The sequence below is a fragment of the Macrotis lagotis genome, chromosome 1, assembly GCF_037893015.1.
Source record: "Macrotis lagotis isolate mMagLag1 chromosome 1, bilby.v1.9.chrom.fasta, whole genome shotgun sequence".
NCBI lineage: Eukaryota > Metazoa > Chordata > Mammalia > Peramelemorphia > Peramelidae > Macrotis > Macrotis lagotis.
Genome location: NC_133658.1, coordinates 249,677,940 through 249,694,000, shown reverse-complemented (window position 1 = coordinate 249,694,000; position 16,061 = coordinate 249,677,940). Strand labels below are relative to the sequence as shown.

Sequence of the window (16,061 nt, the reverse complement as noted above, 5' to 3'; positions counted from 1 at the left end):
AAATAAATTCCTTTCAACTCCCTTCATGCTTTTAGCTCCAGTCTCATAGAGATTATGTCATAAAGTTGACTTTGGAGTTTCACATACCCATATAGAAGGACAGGATGGAACTTCTAAACTTTGCTGAATGAAAAACATGGGACATCCTGAGTTAGACAGTTAATATAAATATATATGGTTCTCCTGTTACTCCCAAATAGTCATGGCAAATGATAATATTGTCATAGCCAAAGTACTGTAGTGAAATTATAATAGGAGACAGGTATCTCGAGATAAGACATCAGGGTCTGGAAAGTCATTGGCATATCCCAATGGATTCTTTTTTTATTTTTTAGGTTTTTTGCCAAGGCAAGGGGGTTAAGTGGCTTACCCAAGGCCACACAGCTAGGTAATTAGTCCTTAAGGACTACAGGGCCAGTGCTCTATCCACTGTGCCACCTAGCCGCCCCCTATCCCAATAGATTCTTAAAGAGAGTCAGAGATCTAGCTTTCTAAAGACAGCTTTATCATTAACTCTATGACCTGTCCTAAACCTCAGTTTTCTCATTTATAAAATGAGATAATTGGTCTACTTCAGGAGTGTCCAACTTTTTGACTCTTCTGGGCTGCATCACCTAACAAAAACTTGCCATATAAATATATGTGGTCCTTGTTAAGTTTTTGTTGGACAATGTGACCCAGAAGAGCTAAAAGATTGGACACCCCTGGTCTACTTAATTTCTAATAGTCCTTCTAGTTCTAACATCGTACATTTTAGGATTCCTTTCAGCTAGAATATTTTATGGGTATGTTTGTCCTTCATTCTTGAAGACCACAACATCAGGGAAGTGATGCCAAGACAAACACATGAATTGGATTTGAGCGAGGGGATGCAGTACTAAGTCACCAGTCTTACTTTCTCCTCTAGAGTCAACTAGAACCAGTGACCAGAAGTGGATCAGGATGATGAGATGACCTGGATGAGAGGTAATCAGGGTTAAGTGACTTGCCCAAGGTCATATAGCTAATGTCTGAGGCTAGATTTGAATTCCAGTCCTCCTGACTCCAAGATCAATGCTCTATCCACAGAGTCATCTATCTGTCCTTTTATGAGTATAGAATTCTGTGGAATCTTTGGTGTGAATATTCCCAAGCATGATTACAAATTCTCACTTGGAAGAGAACCAAAAGCCATCAAGCCATACCTATATCTGAACAGGTGTCCCTTCTAAAATGTACAAAAACTTTTGCTTGATGATCTTCAATAACAAAGGGGAAAATTCACTTTCCCTTGTCAACCCATTGCTCATTTGAATTGCCCTGATTTGTTGGGAAGTTTTCCTTGAAAGAAGAGCCTAAATTTGCATTTTCTACCCATTACTCTTAATTCTGCTGTTTGGGATTAGACAGAACAAATCTAATCCTTCTTCCACATAGCCACCCTATCAGTACTTGAAGAAAACTATTATAATCCCCTGAAGTTTTCTACTGGATGAACAGTTCTATGTCCTTCAATCAATATAGCCTAACACTGAGGATACAGACCATTCCAGTTGCCCTCTTCACGTCACTATCCAATTTATCAATATTCTTCCAAATATGGTCTTGAAATCATCAAGACTTGGTTCAAATCCTGCCTCAAATAATTAACTGTGTGATCTAGACAAGTTGCTTAACTTTTCTGTGTCTCAGTTTTATGAGTTTAGACTTGATGACCTTAACGGTCCTATTCTAAATGTATGATCATTATGAGCCTATGTGATCTCAGACCTGAACATAATCCTCTAGATGAAGTCCATAGGTAAGAGTATAGCAAAACTATCACCCTGCTCATGCTTTTCATTCTTGCATTCTATATTCTAGAATCCCTTCCAACCCTGAGAATTGTGGTTATAGGATTCTGTGGAACCTTTGAGACCTGAATATAATCATAGACTCTCAGAGTAGGAAGGGAACTCAGAGGGTCATCTTGTTCCATCCTATACCTGAATAGGAGTACGCTTCATAACAACCCCAGAATTCCCTTGAAGACCTTCTGTTGATGGTGTAACTTTTTAAAACTACTAGATTGGGATAATCTTCTTCTTTCCAGCAGTGTGGGGTAGGGGGTGGAGGGGAGGTAAAGGTTTCATTCACCTATAGCTCTGGGCACCATGCTATAACCAGTTGGGGAAAGGTGCACCCATCAAGACCTACCCTTGAAGACCCACTATTTCTGTAGTAGATAGAGTATGGTCTTGTTGTTCAAATGTTTTAATTTCTGTCTGACTCTTTGTGACCATCTGGAATCTTCTTTTTTTTTTAGGATTTTTTTGCAAGGCAAATGGGGTTAAGTGGCTTGCCCAAGGCCACACAGCTAGGTAATTATTAAGTGTCTGAGACTGGATTTGAACCCAGGTACTCCTGACTCCAGGGCCAGTGTTTTATCCACTGCCACCTAGCCCTGGAATCTTCTTGATAAAGATACTGCAGTGATTTGCCATTCTTTCTGTAGCCATTTTGCAGATGTGGAAACTATTGCAAAGAGGGGTAAAATGACTTGACCAGGGTCTAACGGCTAGACCAGATTTGAACTCGGGAAGATGAATTTTCCTGACTCCAGATCCAACACTCTAGTACCACCAATCTGAACACTGATGGAGTTAGGAAGATTAAATTTAAACTGTCACAGGCACTTACTAATTGTATGATGCTGGGCAAGTTTCTTAACCTATCAGCCTGTTTTCTCATCTGTAAAATGGGCACCTATCACATAGGAGTGTTGTGAGAATCAAATGAAATATTTAAATATAGCATCTTAAAAATCTTATAATGCTATATAAACAAGTTATTATTATTAATTTTTGATCATTTGGAGAATTCCAATGGTTGAAAATCTTGTCCATTCCTTTCTTAGTGCAGACATATATATATATATATATATATATATATATATAGAGAGAGAGAGAGAGAGAGAGAGAGAGGGGAGAGAGGGGAGAGAGGGGAGAGAGAGAGAGAGGAGAGAGAGAGAGAGAGAGAGAGAGAGAGAGAGAGAGGAGAGAGAGAGAGAGAGAGAGAGAGAGGGGAGAGAGAGAGAGAGGGGAGAGAGAGAGAGGGAGAGAGAGAGAGAGAGAGAGAGAGAGAGAGAGAGAGAGGAAGAGAGAGAGAGAGAGGGGAGACAGAGAGAGAGAGAGAGAGAGAGAGAGAGAGAGAGAGAGAGAGAGAGAGAAGAGGGAAATGAGGGAAATGGTTCCTAGAATTTAAGCTGCAATATGCCCATTACCCTTGCAATTTGAGAAGCAGGTTGACTGAAAGCTTATTAGTCATTTTTAGTACCAGTTGCTTTCCCTACAAAATACATTCCAGGCACCCTATACCCAGCCCTCATTGACCACACCTCAGGAACATTTCTGCAACCAAGAATTCTAAGTGGGAGAAAACCCCTTTCTCTTTTCTCCACCCATTTTCTGGTGAAACCAAGTTGGTGACTGACTTGTGCTGAAACAACCTTCCTCCCCAGCCTCTAGCTAACCTAGTTTCCTAAGTGACTTTCACATACTAGGTTTTCTCTGCTTGTTATATAACCAATAATTGTTATAAATATCCAATGGGCTTCTAAATTTCCTCGCCCAGTTTTGTAATATTGTACATTGATCTACAAATTAACTCAAGTTAATTTGATCTGGTCATTGTTTGTTCATATTCACCTGTTATATAAAGTTGTAATTTGATACCAAACATTAAATCAATACAGTTTAAAATCTTATAACTGAAAAGGACAAAGTGGTCGTCTAGTCTAGGGATTCTTAATTAAGGTAGATGAATTTGTTTTTTAAAAATTTTTTGATAATTCCATTTCAATATAATTGGTTTCCTTTGTCATACTCTGTATTTTGTCATATATATATATATGTATATATATATATATATATACATATATATATATATAAAACTGTATCTTCTGATCTCCACTGCCTTAAGACAAGGTCTTAAGGTCTTAAAGTTCTCTTGATTCTTCTTTGTTGTTGTTGGAAGGCAATGGAATTAAGTGACTTGCCCAAGATTACACAGCTAGACAATTATTAAGTGTTTGAGGTAGGATCTGAACTCAGGTCCTCCTCACTACAGGGTCAGTGTGCTATCCACTGCACCACCTAGTTCTTCCTACTCTGACACTCTTAAGGTATCTGGAGAGTTTCTCTGCTATTGATTTAAGCCCTCACTAACTGGGTTTCCTAATTTTATAGGTCTAACTCCCCCACCTCCATTTAAGTACTTAACAGAATAGCATTTACAAAGGAATATTTATGTCAAAAGTATAACAAAAATAAATATATTAAAATTCTTCCCAGTACCTTGGGGTGGAGGGAATAATATCCTATCTTATCTTATCATATCTCAAGTTTTGTGGAGAGGAGGGGGATCAGGTTCACATTTTAGTTCCTACATAGCATTAGTGCTATCAAGTTCCATGTCAAAAGACCCCCTGGGTTTGTTTCTTGGCTCCCTGGCTTCATAAAACTTCCCTATTGGGCTGACAGAAGCATCTGGTCTGGAATCCTGACTTCTAGATTCCCATCTCTTGGGGTCCCAGGTCTAGGGAATTCTCTCCCTAAACCTAGAACTGGAAAGGACAAACAAAACAAGACCAAATCTCCATATCTGTTTCTTGGGACCGTAAGAGCTAAGATTAAAGGGAAGGTACACCTTTTCCCAACTGGTTTATAGCATGGTGCCCAGAGCTATAGGTGAATGAAACCTTTACCTCCCCCCCACCCCCTACCCTTCACTGCTGGAAAGAGGAAGATTGTCCCAATCTGGTAGTTTTAAAAAGTTACACCATCAATAAGAAGAAGTTGCTTCCATTCATATGTTAGGTCAATGCAGGATGTCTTCTCCCAGAAACAGTTCCCTGGAATTTCCCTTGTGAGTGCTTTGTATTAGGTAATCTGTACACATACCAAAGATTCATGACATATGCATTTTAAAAACATTATTCTGAGGAGTCTATGGGTTCTATAAGACTGCCAAAGGGATATACCTAGCTATGTGACCTTGGGCAATTCACTTAACCACATTGCCTTACAATGCCCCCCCAAAAACCCAGGCACCCAAAGGGATCTGTAACATATAAAAAGTTTAAGAACTCCAAATTCTAATCCAACCCCCCTCCTCAGGAGGGGAAGTAATTTACTTAGTATAAGAAACCAGGTATTCTCACTTTGGGTGCACTGCTCTTACCTCTGCAAGAGACTACTTTGTGAAGGGGCAGCTAGGTGGTACAGAGGACAGAGTACCAGCCCTAGAGTCAGGAGGAACTGAGTTCAAATCCTGTCTCAGACATGTAATAATTACCTTGTTGTGTGACCTTGGGCAAGTCACTTAACCATTGTCTAGCAAAAACAACAACAACAAAAAATAAGCCAAGAGACTACTTTGTGATATGCATGGATACATGCATGGATTTACATAATGTTAATTTAAATTCAGACCAAAGCAAAAGGTGTCTTATGTATTATAGACATGTCTAATGCATGTCTAATAAGTATATCTAAGTAGCAAAAGAAGACATTTCTATTACTTGAAAATAACAAGTAGGGCCGGCTAGGTGGCGTAGTGGATAAAGCACTGGCCTTGGAGTCACTGGCCTTGGGTTCAAATCCAGTCTCAGACACTTAATAATTACCTAGCTGTGTGGCCTTGGGCAAGCCACTTAACCCCATCTGCTTTGCAAAAAAAAAAACCCTAAAAAAAAAAGAAAGAAAATAACAAGTAAATAATTACATATAAAGACTGAGAAAATAATATGTAATGGGACATTTCTCATCATAAACATGTAAAATATTCAGCAACTATCAACTAGGAACCAAGATAACTCAGTCATGAATTTAATCTTCCATATTATACTAACCATCCAAATCATGCACTGAATTACATATATGGTCAAGCATTAGCATCTGATTAAATTTTAACATGAGATTATTTTCCATCTAATGAAACTATAAAATACTAATATATGATTAGAAATTACTGCACACTAGGTTTTTTTTAAGTTCAAAAATATAATTATTTCTATAAAATATAAATTATCAGTTGAGATAAGCAAAACATGACTAAGAGAGAAAAAAACATCATCTCCCATCAGGGAGAGTTACTGAGCAGCATTTCTTTTTTTTTTTTTAAGAAAGATTTTATTTATTTTGAGTTTTACAATTTTTCCCCTAATCTTGCTTCCTTCCCCTCACAGAAGGCAGTCTGTTCATCTTTACATTGTTTCCATGGGTATACATTGATCAAAATTGAATGCGATGAGAGAGAAATCATATCCTTAATGAAAAAAAAGTATAAGAAATAGCAAAATTACATAATAAGATAACGTGTTTTTAAAAAAAATTAAAGGTAATAGCCCTTGGTCTTTGTTCAAACTCCACAATTCTTTCCCTGGATATAGATGGTATTCTCCATCCCAGATAGCCCAAAATTGCCTCTGATTGTTGCACTGATGAGATGGGCAAGTCCAGCAAGTTTGATCATCACCTCCATGTTGCTGTTAGGGTATACAATGTTTTTCTGGTTCCTGAGCAGCCTTTCTTATACTATATATTTGATAGGACAGTCTGGTTTTGTAAATTCCATTTTATTCAATAAAATATTTATTAGGATAGTTTACTAAATGACAGAAACTGTGCTAGGTATCAGAGGAAAAAAGGGGGAAAAATTAAATAATCCCTGCCCTCAACAAAGCTGCATTCTATTGAGAAAACAAGATACACAGAAAAGCAAATTCAAAATGTGGATATAAAAGAAATACAAAATAATTTGAGGGATGGTGTACACTTCAAGAGAATCAGGAAATACCTCTTAATTAAGGAAGCAAAGCTTGATCTGGGCTCTAAGGGGAGGTAAGGGTTCCAAGAGGCAAAGAGGAGGAAGGAAAAGATTCTAGGAATGGGGATAGCCTATGCTATGTCATCTACTTGGTCATTTATCTGGTAATAAAAGTGAGAGGGAAGGGGGCAGCTAGGTGGCATAGTGGATAAAGCACTGGCCTTGGAGTCAGGAATACCTGGGTTCAAATCCGGTCTCAGACACTTAATAATTACCTAGCTGTGTGGCCTTGGGCAAGCTGCTTAACCCCATTTGCCTTGCAAAAACCTAAAAAAAAAAAAAAGTGAGAGGGAGTAATGAGCTTGGAAAGGTAAGAGTAAGAATTTGAATGGCATTAAATGCCAAAAAGAAGAGTCTGGATTTTATTCTTTTTTAAAAATATATACATTAAATATATATTTTTAAATTATTTTTTTTCCAACTACATGCACAGTTTTCAGCAATCACTTTTTTTGCAAGGCTTTGAGTTTCACCTTTTTCCTCCTCTCTCCTTTCCCACCCTCCTCATCCTGACAGAAAGCAATCTAATATAGGTTATATGTGTATTACTATGTCAAACCATATATCCATATTAATTATGTTGTGAAAGAAGAATCAAATCGAAATAAGAGGGAAAAAATACATGACAACTTTTAAAAACTGAAAATAATAAGCTTTGGTCTGCCTTTAAACAGTTTTTCTCTCACTATGGATGGTTTGTTTCATCACAAGTCTTTTAGAACTATCTGATTATTGTATTGTTAAAATGACACGTCCATCATAGTTGATCATTACCCAATATTATTGTTGTTAGTGTGAACAGTGTACCTCTGATTTTGCTTACTTCACTCAGTATTAGTTCATGGAAGTCTTTCCAGGTTCCTTCATGATTTCCTACAAAACAATAGTATTCCATAGCATTCATATACCACATTTTGTTCAGCCATTTCTCAATTGATGGGTATTCCCTCAATTTCCAGTTCTTTACCACTATGAAAAGAACTGCTATAAATATTTTTGTACATGTAGGTTTTTTACTCTTTTTTTGTGATCTCTTTGGGATACAATCCTAGTAGTGGTATTGCTGCAAAGGATTTACACAATTTTATTGCTCTTTGGACATAATTCAAAATTACTCTCTAAAATGGTAGATCAGTTCACAACTCCACCAACAATTCATTAGTGCCTCTGAAATTTATTCTAAAGGATACAGGAATCCCTGAATCCTTTTCAATAAGCAGAAGATAGTCCCAGTCAGATACGTGATTTAGAAATATCAATTTGGCAAATATATCTATTAAATTTTTTGCATTCTTCCTTGGGTTATAATTATAAGCAGTCAAATGATAAGATGTTTAGAGCACTGGACCTAGAGGCAGAAAGATCTGAGTTCAGATTCAGGCACAGACACTTATTAGCTCTGTGACCCTTAGCCTCTGGTCTGCCTCAGTTTCTCCAACTATAAAATGGTTAGAACTTACATCAGAGGATTGTTGTGAGGATCAAGAGAGATGATTGTAAATTGTTTATCACTTTAATAAATAATAAATTGTGTTTCCTTCCCTTTTTAGTCATTTATATATTTAGTGATGATGGTGGTGGTGTAGTGCTAATAGAGTATAAGGTGACAAGGGAAGGGTTGCTGAGCAGTCATTTCCTCTTTCTATCCCTTCTCTTTTGTGGGTAACAGCCCTCCTTCCCTGCTCCTTCCTTCATGGGTGATTTCTTCTTAGTCAATGTCTTTGACTCTGTCCTGGGGTAGGATAGTTTATCTTCTAAACCAGCTCCAACAGGAATAAAAGTACATCCAGTAAATCAGGTATTACTAAGGTTTGTTTAAGGATTGTTTCAGGCTCATGGCTATAACTGGGTTTACTTTTTCCCCTTTATTCCTTTTATTTGGTCCCTTTCTTCTGGGAATGCTTTAAAAATTTGTTTTAACAAAATTCTTTTTTTCACTTCCCAGTAGCCTCTACTTCAGTTGCCAGGCCAACAATGACTGGAAAAGCAAGGAAGTTTTCTCTGGTATTCTTCAAACTAGACATTCTATCATGCTCTGAGTACTTTCCCCAATAGTTTCATAAAACTCCACACCAGTTGTCTTGCCCCTATGTGGATACCTCTTCATACCATTGTGCCTCCCCCTTTCCAGCTATGCAAAGTTGTCTGATACTGTAAGAGGGCTCCACTCTAAGTTGAACCCCTATGGATGATTAAAACCTACCTGAAATCATTCTTTAATGATTAACATACCCCCATTCATTCATACATACGCTTTTTATCCAATAATTCTGTACCCCAGTTGTCATTGTTCAAATCCTGTTCTCTATCTCCCACTGAATGCTCCTCTATCCCCAAGCCCTGAAACTCAACCCCATCAACATCCTTCTCTAAAACTATGTATCCTTCCACAATGCACTCAAAGAGGTGAACTCTTTAACACCCTTCTTTTCATCTTAAATCTTTACTTCCTCATTCCTTCCATTTTTTTGATACTAACTGACCCCTGATTCCCTCATGATGACCCTGGTCAACCTTTCCAGTATTCATTCACCTTCATCTCACCACCAGTAAGGGTGATTATTCCTTGTTTTCCATGACTGTATATGTATAACCTATATCATATTGCTCATTGTTATGAGGAGAGGGAAGGTAGAGAGGGAGATAGGAAAATGTGGAACTCAAAAGCTTACAAAAAGATAAACGTGAAAAATGATCTTTGCATGTAATTGAAAAAATAAAATGGCATTCAAAAGAAGAGAATATTTCTTGTTTTCCCTTGCCACTTCAGGTTCTCCCTCTTCTACTATTAGTCAGTAACTTTTCTTGTTTTGAAGTTTATTCAATCCATATTTGATGCTCAAGCTACCAGTTTCAAGGACACACTTCTTCCTTTCTTGTTGAGTTCAAAGTCTGCCTCGTAGTCTCTCTCTTCACTTCAATACTAATGCACATATTAGGGGACTCCAGCATTCATATCAAGACTCTATCAAATACCCAAATCTTCCATTTCCTTAATTTACTCATTTCCCTTGACCTATTCTATTATTCCAACTCAGCTATACAAAGAAGTAAAATCTAGATCTTGCTATCTTACAAGTGTTCCCTTTCTAAGTTCATGAACCATAATGAAAAAATTCCAAATCACCAATAATTAGAGAAATGTAAATTAAAACAATTCTGTGTTTCTATTTCACAGTAATTAGATGATCAAAAAGAGGACAAAAAAAGGAAAATAACAAATGTTGGAGTGGATCTGGAAAAACAAATCTATTGATGTATTTGTTAGTGGACCTGTGGGTTAGTGCAAACATTCTGGGAAGTAATTTGAAATTATATACAAAAAATTACTAAATAGTTAGTGCCCTTTGATCTAGTTATACTGCATCTAGGCTTAAACTTAAAAAGAAGACAAAGAAAGAGGAAAAGATCCTAAGTATACAAAGATATTCGCAACACTTCTTTTTCTGGTGACAAAAATTTAGAAACTTTGGGTATGTCCATCATTTGGGGACTAGCTGAACCTTAGTTCATAGTATACAAAAGTAAAGGAATATTATTATGCTGTAAGAGATGAAGAAATAGATGATTTCAAAGAGATGTGAAAAGATCTGGGTGAATTGTTGAAGTTTATATTAATGAAGTGAAATGAGCAGAACCAGAAAAACTATTTTATAATATCAATATTATAAAAACAAACTATTTTGAAGACTTTTATACACTGATGAAATGCACAGAATCAGAAGAACAATTTAATACTATAAGGAAAAATAACTTTTAAAGTTAAGAGCTCTAATCAATGTAATTACCACTCATGATTCTATAAGATTGATGTTGAAGCATTCTATTCACCTCTTGATAGAGAGATCATGGATTCAGGGTGTAGAATAAGACATATACATATATATATATGCATATATATATTTGAATAGGGACAAAAAGGAATTTGTTTTGTTTGACTACCATATTTGTTACAAGGAATTTGCTCTCTGTTTTTCCTCCCTTCTCTTCCCCCTCCCATAATGGAGTAGGGAGAGAGAGGGCTAAAAAATAGATTTCTGTTTTTAAAAAAAACAACTTCAAAAAAACCTCTGAAATTCCTTTATCTGACCATAATTTGTTATTATTCCACCTCTCTCTCTGCCTACAATCCTCAGGTTTTTTTCTAGGTTATCATCCCTACACTGGCTACCTTCTTCCCTTTCCCATTGGTGGACCACTTCAGCTCTACAATAGCCTTTTCAGTCAAGTCCCTTGCTCTCCTCCTCTCCTTATCCTACATCAGTACTGTTTAGCTAAGCCTCAGCCTTGGATTACTTCTATCATCCATTGCCTTTGCTCCTGAGAGCTTAAAGAAGCTGGAGAAAATCTAACTAGCTCTACTACAAATTTATAAAACATAAAGTCAACTGGGTGCTCACTGCAATTAGACAATCCTTTTTCTCCAACATAATTGATTCACCATCTCACTCATGGCAGGGGTTCTCCAAATCCTTTCCATTTCTCCGTCATCTCTGAGAACTTTAAGATTATTCACCAAGAATTCTCTTTTCCCATCTCCTCCTCTTCTCAGTTGTCTTCCATCATTATCTTCTCCTTTATTTCATCTCCCATAAAAAGGTGACCTCTCTTGCAAATACTATCTCATCCCATCTTCTTTAGAAGACTATCTCCCTCTATTATTCCCTCTTTATCTCTAATCTTCCATCTTTCCTTGCCTACTGGCTTTTCCCCACTACCACCTATGAACATACCTATGTGTTCCCTACCTTCAAAGAACTGTCACTTGGGATCTGTCCATTATCTCTATAATTCTATAGTTTTCCTACACTTTGTGACTAAATTCTTTGAAAAGGTTACAGTCCTGCTTTTTCTTTTCCTCTCATCCCTTTCTTAGCCCTCTATAGACTGGTATCTAATCTCATCATTCAACTGAAATTCAACTTTCTAAAGTTACCAATCATTTCTTAGCTGCCCAATCAGTAGCTTTTTCTCAGTCCTCATTCTCTTCATCTCCTTGCACTTTTGTTACTATCAATCACCCTCTTCTCTTGATAGTCTCTTCTTTAGTTTTTTGAGACCTTACTCTCTCTTCTCTTAACACTTATCTAATCCATCTTATTCTGGGTCTTCATCTATATTAGGCCCACTAAGTATGGGTGCCTCCAAGGCTCTGTCCTAGGTCCTCTTCTTTTTTTCTTTTTTTACTATTTTATTTGATGACCTCATTAACTCTCATGAATTTATTTTATTTTATTTTATTTATTTTTTTATTTTTTTAGGTTTTTGCAAGGCAAATGGGGTTAAGTGGCTTGCCCAAGGCCACACAGCTAGGTAATTATTAAGTGTCTGGGACTGGATTTGAACCCAGGTACTCCTGACTCCAGGGCCAGTGCTTTATCCACTACGCCACCTAGCTGCCCCAACTCTCATGAATTTAAATGTCATCTCTATACAGATGACTCTTAGACCTATTTATCCAAGCCTCCTGATTTCTACTTTCTAATTTCCAGCTTTCGCCTGGATATCTTGAAGTGAATGAACAGTGGACATCTTAAACTCAACTTATCCAAACCGAACTTAAATTTCTTCCCAAATCCACCCCTCTACTATTTTAGAGGACATCACCATCTTCCCAGTCTTAAAACTTGGTATTGTCTTCAACTCCTCACTGCTTCTCAACCTATCCCCCACCCCATCCCACCCCATCCAATCAGTTCTCAAGTCCTTTCCATTCTACCTTGTAAGTGCCTCTTCTCTTCTCTCCTCTCCTCTGATCCTGCTACCCCACCTTGGTGGGGGTATACCTAGACTTATGACAATAGCTTTCCAGTAGATCTTTGTCCCTCAACTCTCTCTCCAATTCTTGTAAAATTGATCTTCCTAAGCCCAGGTCTGACTACATCAGCCTCTTATTCAATAAATCCTTTTACCTCCAGGATCAAATATAAAATCCTCTGTTTGGTTTTCAAAGTCCTTCATAATCTAGCCCTTCCTACTGGCTTTCACACACAAGATACTCCTCCTAAGAGTGATTTTCACAGATTCCCCCCCCCCAAGCTTGGAATTCTCTTCTCCTCAGCACTGTCTCTCAGATTCCATGGCTTCCTTCAGAACTCCCCTTCTACAAGAAGTCTTTACAAATCCCCCTTTGTATTCATGTCATTTGTATATACTTGTTTGCATGTTATTTCTTCCATTAGAATGTGAATTCCTGCAGAACAGGGACTGGATTTCAGAGTATTTTGGGTTTTGCTTTTATTTTGCCTTCCTCTGTAAACTTTCTTCATACTTAATACATTGTAGGTGATTAACAGAAACTTGTTGGCTTGCCTTAGTTTGACTGGTCACTCAAACCTCCAAAAATTGTGTCAGAGAATGCTTTCCAGTAATAATAAAATCTATTGATCAAGAGCTCTCTGTGTCCCGCCTTTACCACAGCCTCCCACTTAGCTGTGTTTAACCATTAACTTTGGAGAGGGCAAGAGTCAGATAGATGTGAGGTTTGGGAAAGTATTCACTCTCAGACCAGGAACAACTGTTCCATGTGATTTCTTCATGGCTTGGTCTAACCAGTTTGCTTGTAGTCGTGGCAACATAGGGTGCTCTCACCTCCCCCATTCCTCCCTGAGCATACCCACCCTCTTGGGTCATTGTCCATCTCCCATTTCACTCACAAAGACTCTCCTTGCCTTCTCTGTTTCATAAGAAATGGGAGGAGTTAACCTTTCCATCATCATCTCATAATCTCTACAGAGGTTCAAGTAGATGAACTCTTGGGAATTTGTGGGATGGCAGAAATCCAATTATATGTCTTTTTATGTCTTCTGCTGTATGGTAAACAGGAGTGGGATATCTTTGTAACTCCTAGAAACCTAAGCACAAGGCTTTAAACAGAGTAGGTGCTTAATAAAAATTTACAGAATAGAGGTTTCAGTGAATAGCCGACAAATCAACAGTTCTCCACTGTGCTGTTGAATTTTCAAGACATAATCAAACAACAAACAGCACCATCCACCCATCCATCCATTCCTTCCAATATCAATGAGCAAAGATATATTTTAACTTGGAAGAAGTGAGAGTACAATATATTCTCACTAAATGCTTTTGACCCAAAAGGTTTTTCTCAAATTTCCTTAAGCATTTCTTCAGACACAGAGATGCCTCAATTCCATCTAAACAGCAATCACATTGCCAGTAATGACTACGTGTTAATTAATAATGATGATCTGTTTAATGAAACTGAATTAGTAACCAGCTCCCTGGCTGGCCTCATAAAAATGGATGACCCTAACAAGCAGTGATGGTGTGTCATTTAAATCTCATATTAAGGGTAGCATTTACAACATAGCCACAATAAGAAGCCATTATTTGATATTAAGATTGCCTTAAGTATTTTGTGTGTTTCAGCTCCTGGGGAGAGTGAGGTGAGAGTATGTGTGAGCAGTTCATCTGGCTCTGATTCCAGTTTCCAAGGAGAAGCTTATGGCCAGAAAAAAAAATAACATCAAATGTCAGATCTGGAAATGACCTTAGAACATAGAATAGCAAAGCTGGAAGAGCTTTTAGAACATAGTCAGACCAGAGGGTGTCTTAGAAGACAGAATGTCAAAGCTTGAAAGAATCTTAGAATACAGTGGAGTTGGAAAGGAGTTGGAAGAAGAAATGTCAGGATTGGAAGGAAATTTAGAGATCTTATAATCCATACCTCTCACTTAACAGACAGAGAAACTGAATCCTAAAACAGAGAAGTAGCACTTAATTTCGTAGATTTAATCATCGTCATGTTGGCAAAAATTAGCTGACAATTATAAGGTCCAGGAATCTTGTCTTATCAGCACTGGTCCCCAAAGTAGGACAGAAAACAAGATTTATAAATGAAAACTCAAATTTCTGTTATGTATTTCTTGCCTTATTTATCCCTCCAAGTTAACCTTTTCAAGTCCTGTTTCTGATTCTGCTAAGCACCCAGTATATGCCATCTCCAATGTCTGAGACTTTTGCTCTGGATAATGACTGTACCCCCTTCCCTGAAATGTACTCTCTCCAAAAAAATTATATTTTTCTTTAGACTGCTCAAGTGACACCCTCTGCATGTGACCTTTCCTGATCCCCACATCTGTGAGTTCCCCTCCCAAATTACCATGTATATGTGCATGTATGTGTCTATCTCAAAAGAATAGTTAACCACCTCTAGGGCAGGAACTATGCCATTTGTATCTATTTCAGTGCCTGTCTCAGTTGTTGGCACATTGTAGGCTCTTAATAAATGCTTTTTTCAGACAGACAGACAGACTGACTCCTTGTTTGTGGGATTGATGAGTCCTCTCCCCTCCCCATCCTCCCCTGCACAAAGCAAGAACTACAGGGTTACAGCTGCTAGAAGAGGAAGTGAGTATCCAGCTTATGCTAAAAATGACTTGAAGCTTGTATATATAAGTAGTGGGGAATTCCACTTTCCTTGCCAGTTCATGGACATTTTGTCATTTCTTCATTTACCCCGAAGGGAACAGAGATGAACAATGGTAATGCTAGAAAGACAGCAAGATTTCAGAAGGTGAAAGAGGAGCAGCTGAGGGACTTAAAGCTTTCAGGACCCCAACCTGCCCCCTGCTTCTATTTATTGATAATGGATTTCTTACCCTCAGAATGCACCAGCCAGACGTAGCTCCTGAGTCATTTGATCAGCTCCCCATTTCAATTCTGGTGCTCTAAGACTTAACCAAAGCTCAGAGTCAGAATCTTATTGTCCTTTGTTCCTATGAAGCTACCTCCAGTGCAGGTATCCTGCCTGAGCTATTACAATGCTGTCTGAACTAGCTGTCAAATTAAACACTTGTATCCAGTTATAAGTATATACTGATCCCCTGATAGTGCCCAGACCATGGGCACTGGAGGTGAAAAGTAAGGGGCAGGCCTGGGGAGGGAGGAGTAGGACACCAACCTGAATGGAGGTTTGTTCCCCCACATTTAAAAAAAAATTTACTGGGGAGAGTGTTGGAGCAAGATGGAACAAGAATCTACTTTTCATGTGAAACTGTATAGATTTGGTATTAACAGGCTTGTTTGGGTTACTATTTGATTAAATGCTTTTATAAAGTAATGACCTTGGTCTAAGCTATTCAATGAAGCAAAGCTAAAAGGGAGTGGCTTTGTAGGTAAGGCCTCTGGAGATGAGTGATGATTGGTAGACACAAACACACCCTAGACAGACACCTCCTCCTCCTATCTAGGCT

At 37.9% G+C, this 16,061-nt stretch overlaps 1 long non-coding RNA gene across 1 annotated transcript; it reads right to left on the bottom strand.

Annotated features, from left to right (window-relative positions):
• Window positions 1-5,682: 5,682 nt before the first annotated feature.
• LOC141504846 (uncharacterized) lies at window positions 5,683-15,762 on the bottom strand. The gene is made up of 3 exons (XR_012473482.1): window positions 15,468-15,762; window positions 7,654-7,719; window positions 5,683-7,113 (listed from the first exon to the last, which is right to left on the bottom strand). It is a non-coding gene; the product is annotated as an uncharacterized LOC141504846 (long non-coding RNA).
• Window positions 15,763-16,061: the final 299 nt, after the last annotated feature.